The sequence below is a fragment of the Dipodomys ordii genome, unplaced genomic scaffold (genome assembly GCF_000151885.1).
Source record: "Dipodomys ordii isolate 6190 unplaced genomic scaffold, Dord_2.0 Scaffold213, whole genome shotgun sequence".
Classification (NCBI taxonomy): Eukaryota; Metazoa; Chordata; class Mammalia; order Rodentia; family Heteromyidae; genus Dipodomys; species Dipodomys ordii.
Genome location: NW_012267429.1, coordinates 146495 through 153304, shown reverse-complemented (window position 1 = coordinate 153304; position 6810 = coordinate 146495).

Genomic DNA, 6810 nt, shown 5'->3' with positions numbered 1-6810 from the left:
GCTCTTCTCTGTTCTGAAATTCTTTTCTTCTCTTTCTTTTTTTGTTATTTCTCACCTCTGGTTTTTCTCTGAGTGTTCGTCTTTTTGTTGTTGTCGGTCTCTTGGGGAGATTAAGCGTTGGAACTCGAACTCTCTTTTTGGTTGGAGAGAGCTGTGGCGTTTCCCTACTGCCCCGTCGCCATCTTGGTCCCCCCTCTCCTCTCTTATCTTAGGGACAACAGGGCTGAGTCCTAGCCCGTGCTTGCTTTGTCTCTGTCCCTGTCTGTGCCCTTTTGGAGCATTGCACACACATGTCCTACTCACTCTCACTCTGATGAACTCTGGAATGGTGGAAGGGAAGGAATCTAGTTCCTGACCTGCCCTCTGCTCCGGTGACTTCCACCCTGCCACCGGCCAGGGCCAGGAGGAACTTCTGCTCCAGCCTCACAGCAGGGGAGGCCACACCTGCCTCGGATTTCCTCCGAGAGCTCCGGTTGAGTAGTGTGCTCCTCCCCCAGGGCTCGCTTTTAGGGCACTGTCGCATCTCTAAAAGATTGAGTAGCCAGCCCACAAGGGCGGGCATTTCCACCATTCTCTACGCTTTGTCAGTGGGGATGCGCACGGCATTCCCATCTTTTATTGGCTGGTTCCTAGACGTCTGGCATTCTTTGGCTTTTTTCTTTTTGCTTACATGGTGCTGAGGAATCGAACCCAGGGCCTCAGGCATGCAAGGCAAGCGCTCTACCACTGAGCCTTCTTCCTAGCCCACGTCTGGCATTCTTGATGCAAAATATGGATTCTGAATCAAAGTAACTTGGATGCCATCTTGGCATCTTGCTATTGATTATAGACGGGGACTTTCCAGACTCTAGACGTTAGAGAGGACACTCTTTGGACTGCAAAGTTGTCATGGGCTCCTGGAAACTCCCGCTTCCTCTAGATAATTGGGGTCCTGATAGTCTCTTATTGTCCCCCTGAATTATCACTTTGTTAAAGTATCCCCACCTTGTCACTTTGCCTACGTATAATCATTTTATTAAGAATAAGTACATTCACTTTGCCTATGTATAACCACTTCATTAGGAATACTATCGTTACTTAGCTTGCTTTGATTTGTGTATGACACTTTCGTTAAGGTTGTTAGTGTGGTAGGAAGACCCCTACTCAGGCAGGCAAGCCCACCTAGTCGTCCGGAGTGACAGAGCCCACCACAACAAAGTTGTTAATAAAGAAGCAACTTTATTGAGAAGGTTCCTACACTGACCGGCCAGGGCCGCAGCACAAGCTTGGAAGCTGATACTGCCACCCCAAGTGGCCCCCATTCTTTGGTTTTTAAAGGCAAAATCCATGAGGTCGAGCCTGGTCACGCGCAGGTGGCCAATGGGATCGTAACACACACAAAGGATTGTACGGTCCTACCAGACCACACACTCGTAAGCACGTGCAAAAGGCAGAGTTTACTGTAAACACGCGGTGTCAGAGCCAGATTACAACCTCTCCGCATTATGGGTCGATCCTTAACAGAACAATCAAGGGGAGTTAGGTTGTTGGGGGAGGGGGACCTACAGGCATTCTTTCCATTCCAAGAACTGGGCTGGTTGGAGCCAAGGTCGAGTTAACCTTGTTTAGAGGTTTTTTCCCTCTAAATCCCTAAAACAAAGGCAAAGCCTGGAAGAAGCTGTGCCAGCTCGCGTCTCCTCTCAGGGCCGAGGTGCTCGCTCTGTTCGGGACCGCTGGCCCTGCCGTCGCCCGCCTTTTAGTAAGCACTCCAATTTCCACCTTTTGAATTGTGGCAACCCTGAATCCTGGTAACTGAGGTCCCTAAGAGCGAGCTGCTTGGGAGGGCCATTTTGTATGTGTTGCTCTTTGGGACACAGCTGGTTCCACCTCTGGGCTGCATTCTCCGGTGACTTCTGCTGACTTTCCTGAAGATTTTTCTGATTTTTCCACCCCACTGGCCTGTCTTCAAGCAGTGGTGTTTGGGGCTCTGTGTTCTGACCTGATTTGCTTGTCTTCTTGTTGTCACCTCTGGTGCAGTCAGCCAGAAATGTGAGAGCAGAAAGTGGGGCACCTGTCAGGGCTGAAGATGTTTCCACCTGCCGTGAGTTTGCAAAGGTTTGACTTTAGGATAAAAAGTGGGTAGTGAAGATCACACACACACACACACACACACACACACACACACACACACACACACACTTGCATTTATTTGCATCTATCAGACAGATAATTCCCCCTGTTTTCAATGTTGTAAATCATACTGATGGGTTTCTAATGTCAACTTTTCTAAATTCAGCTTTGTGCTCCTGGCAGACCCAGGAGGCAGGCACACAATGCTGGGCCTGGAATGCTCTTTGTGGAAAGTTTTCTTTCCTTAAAAATAGCACCAGTGGCTCACGCCTGTCATCCTAGCTATTCGGGAGGCTGAGATCTGAGGATCAGGGTTCAAAGCCAGCCTGGGCAGGAAGGTCCCTGAAACTCTTATCTCCAGTGAACCACCAGAAAGCTGGAAGTGGTGCTGTGGCTCAAGTGGTAGAGCGCTCGCCTTGAGCTGAAGAGCTGAGGGACAGCGCCCAGGCCCAGAGTTCAAGCCCCACAACCGACAAAAAAAAAAAAACTTTATTGAGGTACAACAGACGCACAGTGGCTGCACATTTAATGTGCATAGCTTGACATCAATGAAGACCTTCTGCACCCTCACTCCGCCTTCCCGCCTCTCCAGGAAACTCTTGCATGTTCCAGAACTTTGTGAGTGGAGTTGTATAGGGCATCTTGTTTTGTGTTTTCTTTCCGCTTGAAACCCTGAGATTCATTTTTGTCATGTGTATCAGCAGTTTGTTCTTCATTTCCTTAGGCTGCTGTCTTGTGGGTGTTTACCCGTCGTGGGGGTGGGCCTGGCGTGTCAGGTTTTGTTCTTGGATGATGCGAGTCATGCTGCTGGGATCATTCACACACCTAGACAGATGTTCTAGCGTCTTCTAGAGAACTCCAATGCGATGAGGGTTCGGGTGGAAGGTGTGTGTTAGCCTACTATGACGCTCCCGGTCTGTCTTCACAGTTGGGGTGCTGTTTTGAGTTCCAGTCCTCTCACAGGCTCCCCAGCAGCTGGTCACTCTGTCTTGCTGTCCTGGTGCCTCACACAGGTGTGAAGTTAATTCACAGTCCCTAAAGCGATCCTTTCACGTGCTAGTTGTCATTCATGTATCTTCTTCAGTAAAGTTAGAATATTTTCCTATTATTTTATTGGGTTACTGGTTTTATTCTTGAATAGTTCATTATGTTAACAGAGTAAAGCAGAAAATTATATGATAATTATATCACAATACATTCAAGAAATCTACTTGATAAAGTCCAGTTCTTACATGCTAAATCTGTATTTTACAGGGCACAAAAAGGACCTAAAATAGCTAGAATAGCTATTTGATCCTCTTTCTTTTTTTGTGTGCTGGTACTGGAGCTTGCACTCGGGTATGGTTCCTGTCCATTAATTTTTTTTTTTTTTTTTTGGCTCCAGGCTAGCACTTTACTACTTGAGCCACATCTCCACTTCTGGCTTTATGCTGATTAATTAGAGATTGGAGTTTCACAGACCTTTCCTTCCTGGGCTGGCTCCAAACAGTGTTCTTAGCTCTCAGCCTCCTGAGTAGCTCGGGTTGTCCAACGAGAGTCACTGGTGCTTGGCATGATTTTAATAGTTGTTATATAGCTACCACCAAAGAATAACGTGGTATTGGTGTAATGACAGAAAGTGGATGGACAGAACAAATGAGGACTCTAGAACCCAACCCAAAGGTACTCAGCTGATGTTGAGCTCAAGTGCAAAGGCATCTTAATGGGGTCCAAAGAGTGAATTACTAATATTTACTTGGGGAAACAGAAATGGTATGTCATCTTGTACAGAAAATGAATTTCAGATGTTTGGACCTAAACAGAAAGGTGGAAGCTATCAAGTATTGGAAAGAAGACTTGAGAGCTACGTTATGCCTAATCAGGGGAGTTTTCTGAACAGTTGCTGATTTGTGTACCTAATTTTCTGTGGGCTGGGGATACATTGTACTTCTGTTTAAAAATACTGCTCAATGCATTCATGCATGTTCCCAAACATGTGAAGTGTCCTTATTCTTTCTGTCATTGTTTTCTTTTGAATTTATTGAGGCCAGAGGCTCTTCTCTATATGATTTTATTTTATTTTATTTTATTTTTTGGTTGGTCGTGGGGCCTGAACTCTGGGCCTGGGCACTATCCCTCAGCTCTTCAGCTCAAGGCTAGCGCTCTACCACTTGAGCCACAGCACCACTTGCAGCTTTTTTCTTTTTGTTTATGTGGTGCTGAGGAATCAAACCCAGGGCCTCATGCATGCAAGGCAAGTGCTCTACCACTGAGCCACCTCCCCAGCCCTCTCTATATGATTTTAAAGTTGAGAATCAGTTTGAGGCATTGGGCTGATGTGACTATTGTGAGTCTACCAATGTTCGCTTGAGCCTGGATTGAATGTGTTTGTGGTTACTTGATACAAGCACCACTGATCTCTTGCCACAAATTTGTAAACTGTGCTGTTCGAATATCTTAGTATCTTTGCTGATCTGTGGTTGCTGCGTAGCCTGCTGACAGACGTGTAAAGGGCCCTCACTGGCTTCCTCTGTGTTGTTTTAAATCAGTTTTTAACACATATGCACACCCACAAACACTTTTAGGTCATTTATTCAAAATTAACATTCTCACGAGCCTCTCAGAGAATTTAATCTTTTTTATCATGGCAATTCTTTCTTTTTAAAACTTATTTGTTTATAAGGATTTATTTCAAAGAGGTTACAATTCTATAAATCAGATGATGAATACAATGTATCTTGATCCATACCCCCTTTCCGTCATGATAATTCTTACCCTAAGTAATAATTTAAAACTATTTTTCTTGACATTAATATCTACCTAAACAACAGCCTCACAAGTTGTACATGGCGCTGAGCAGCTGAATTTTGCCACAACCCCTGAGATGCTGGCAGCATGTGGCCTCTCGAGTGCCTCCCGCTCTACTTGCTGTGAGCTGTTTTGGCCCTTTGGGGACAGATACACTCAGGACCTCATTCCCATGCAGAGTCTGTTACTGGGCATTTTAACACCATGCATTTAAATTTTCTTGATTCTCATAATATATAGTACTATTTTTTATTGTCATCATTCACATTGATTTAGTCTATAGAAAAAGGGAAACTAAATACAAAATGCAACTGCCTTAAACAGACAGTACCTGAGAGCCAAAACAGGCTTCATTCATCCATTCTACTCACTCTCCCTCCTCCTGAGATTCACTCCACAACAGACCCTGTTTTACCTTCCTATTGAAAGACCCCCTCCTCAAACCACCAGGCCTCTAGCCCCTTTGCCAGGGAGCTGAGTTTCATGTCTAACCAAGCAATTTCTGGCTTCTGTAACATGCTTTGCTAAAAATTACCTTACCCCTTACTCTCCTAGTAATTAAGCAGTAACCTCACAAGCTAATCGATAAGCTCACATCCTGCTGGCCGACTCTACAGCTGGCCTCCCCTGACCGAAACTATTCACAGGTGCTATCTCGGGTAAAGGTCATTTCCTCATACCAAGGGCCGGAGATGGCACGTACACCGGGGGACCCCCTCGAACAGTAATTGGCTAAAACATATGATTTGTTTTAAAAGGATTGGCTGCCTGCGTGCAGACCAGGTTGTAACACTTTAAAATTACTGGCTGAAAAAGCGCGGGCACTCCTGTAACGGACAGAGGGGTCCCATAAAAAGACCACCCCCGGGACTGCTCGAGGTTCCCAGACACTGACCCGAACCTTGCGGATCTCGAGGTCACGTGCACCTGGGAACCTGGGCATGCCCAAATAAAATCCTCTTGCCTTTGCATCTGGTGTCGTCTGACTGGTGCTTGGGGCAGGGAGGCTCTGATTTGGGGAGACCCGAAGTCGGGGGTCTTTCACTATCATGTGTTTTTAAAAGAGTGTCAATTATAACAGCCACTCTAGCAGCAGAAAGACATCCAGTATTTATGGATCGGGAAAATTAACATTGTTACAATGTCTAGGAGTAGGGATGTGGTTTAAGTGGTAGAGCACCAGCCTAGCAAGCGCAGGTACCACAAAACAGTTTGTGTGAGTTACCTGCAGATTCAATGCAGTTCCTATAAAATACCAACGACAGTCTTCACAGAAATAGAAAATACAATTCTAAAAATTCTGTGGAACCACAAAGACCTACACATGGTAAAAAGAACAAAACTGGAGCTGGGCATTGGTGGCTCATCCTGTAACCCCAGCTACTCAAGAGTCTGAGATCTGAGGATCTCAGTTCAAAGCCAGCCCAGGGAGGAAAGTCTGTGAGACTCTTATCTCCAGTTAACCACCAGAAAATTGGAAGTGGTGCTGTGGCTCAAGTGGTAGAGCACTAGAGTTCAGGGAGAGTGCCCAGACCCTCAGTTCAAGCCCCATGACTAACAAAAGAAAAAGAAAAAGAACATAGCTGGAAATAACATACTACCTGACCTCACAATGTGTCGTAAGACATTAATAGAAACAATGTCATGATACTAGTGTGTGGAACCAGACACGCAGGCCATAGACAAAAGAGAGAATCAAGAAAGAAGTAAACACAGATTTTTATTTTTATTAGCATAGGTTATTTTTAAAGTTTCATTGTCAAGGTGATGTACGGGGGGTTGCATACATAATTAGTACATTTCTTTTTGGGGGGGGGTCTGGTCATGGGGCCTGAACTCTGGGCCTGGGCGCTGTCCCTCAGCTCTTCAGCTCAAGGCTAGCACTCTACCACTTGAGCCACAGCGCCACTTCTG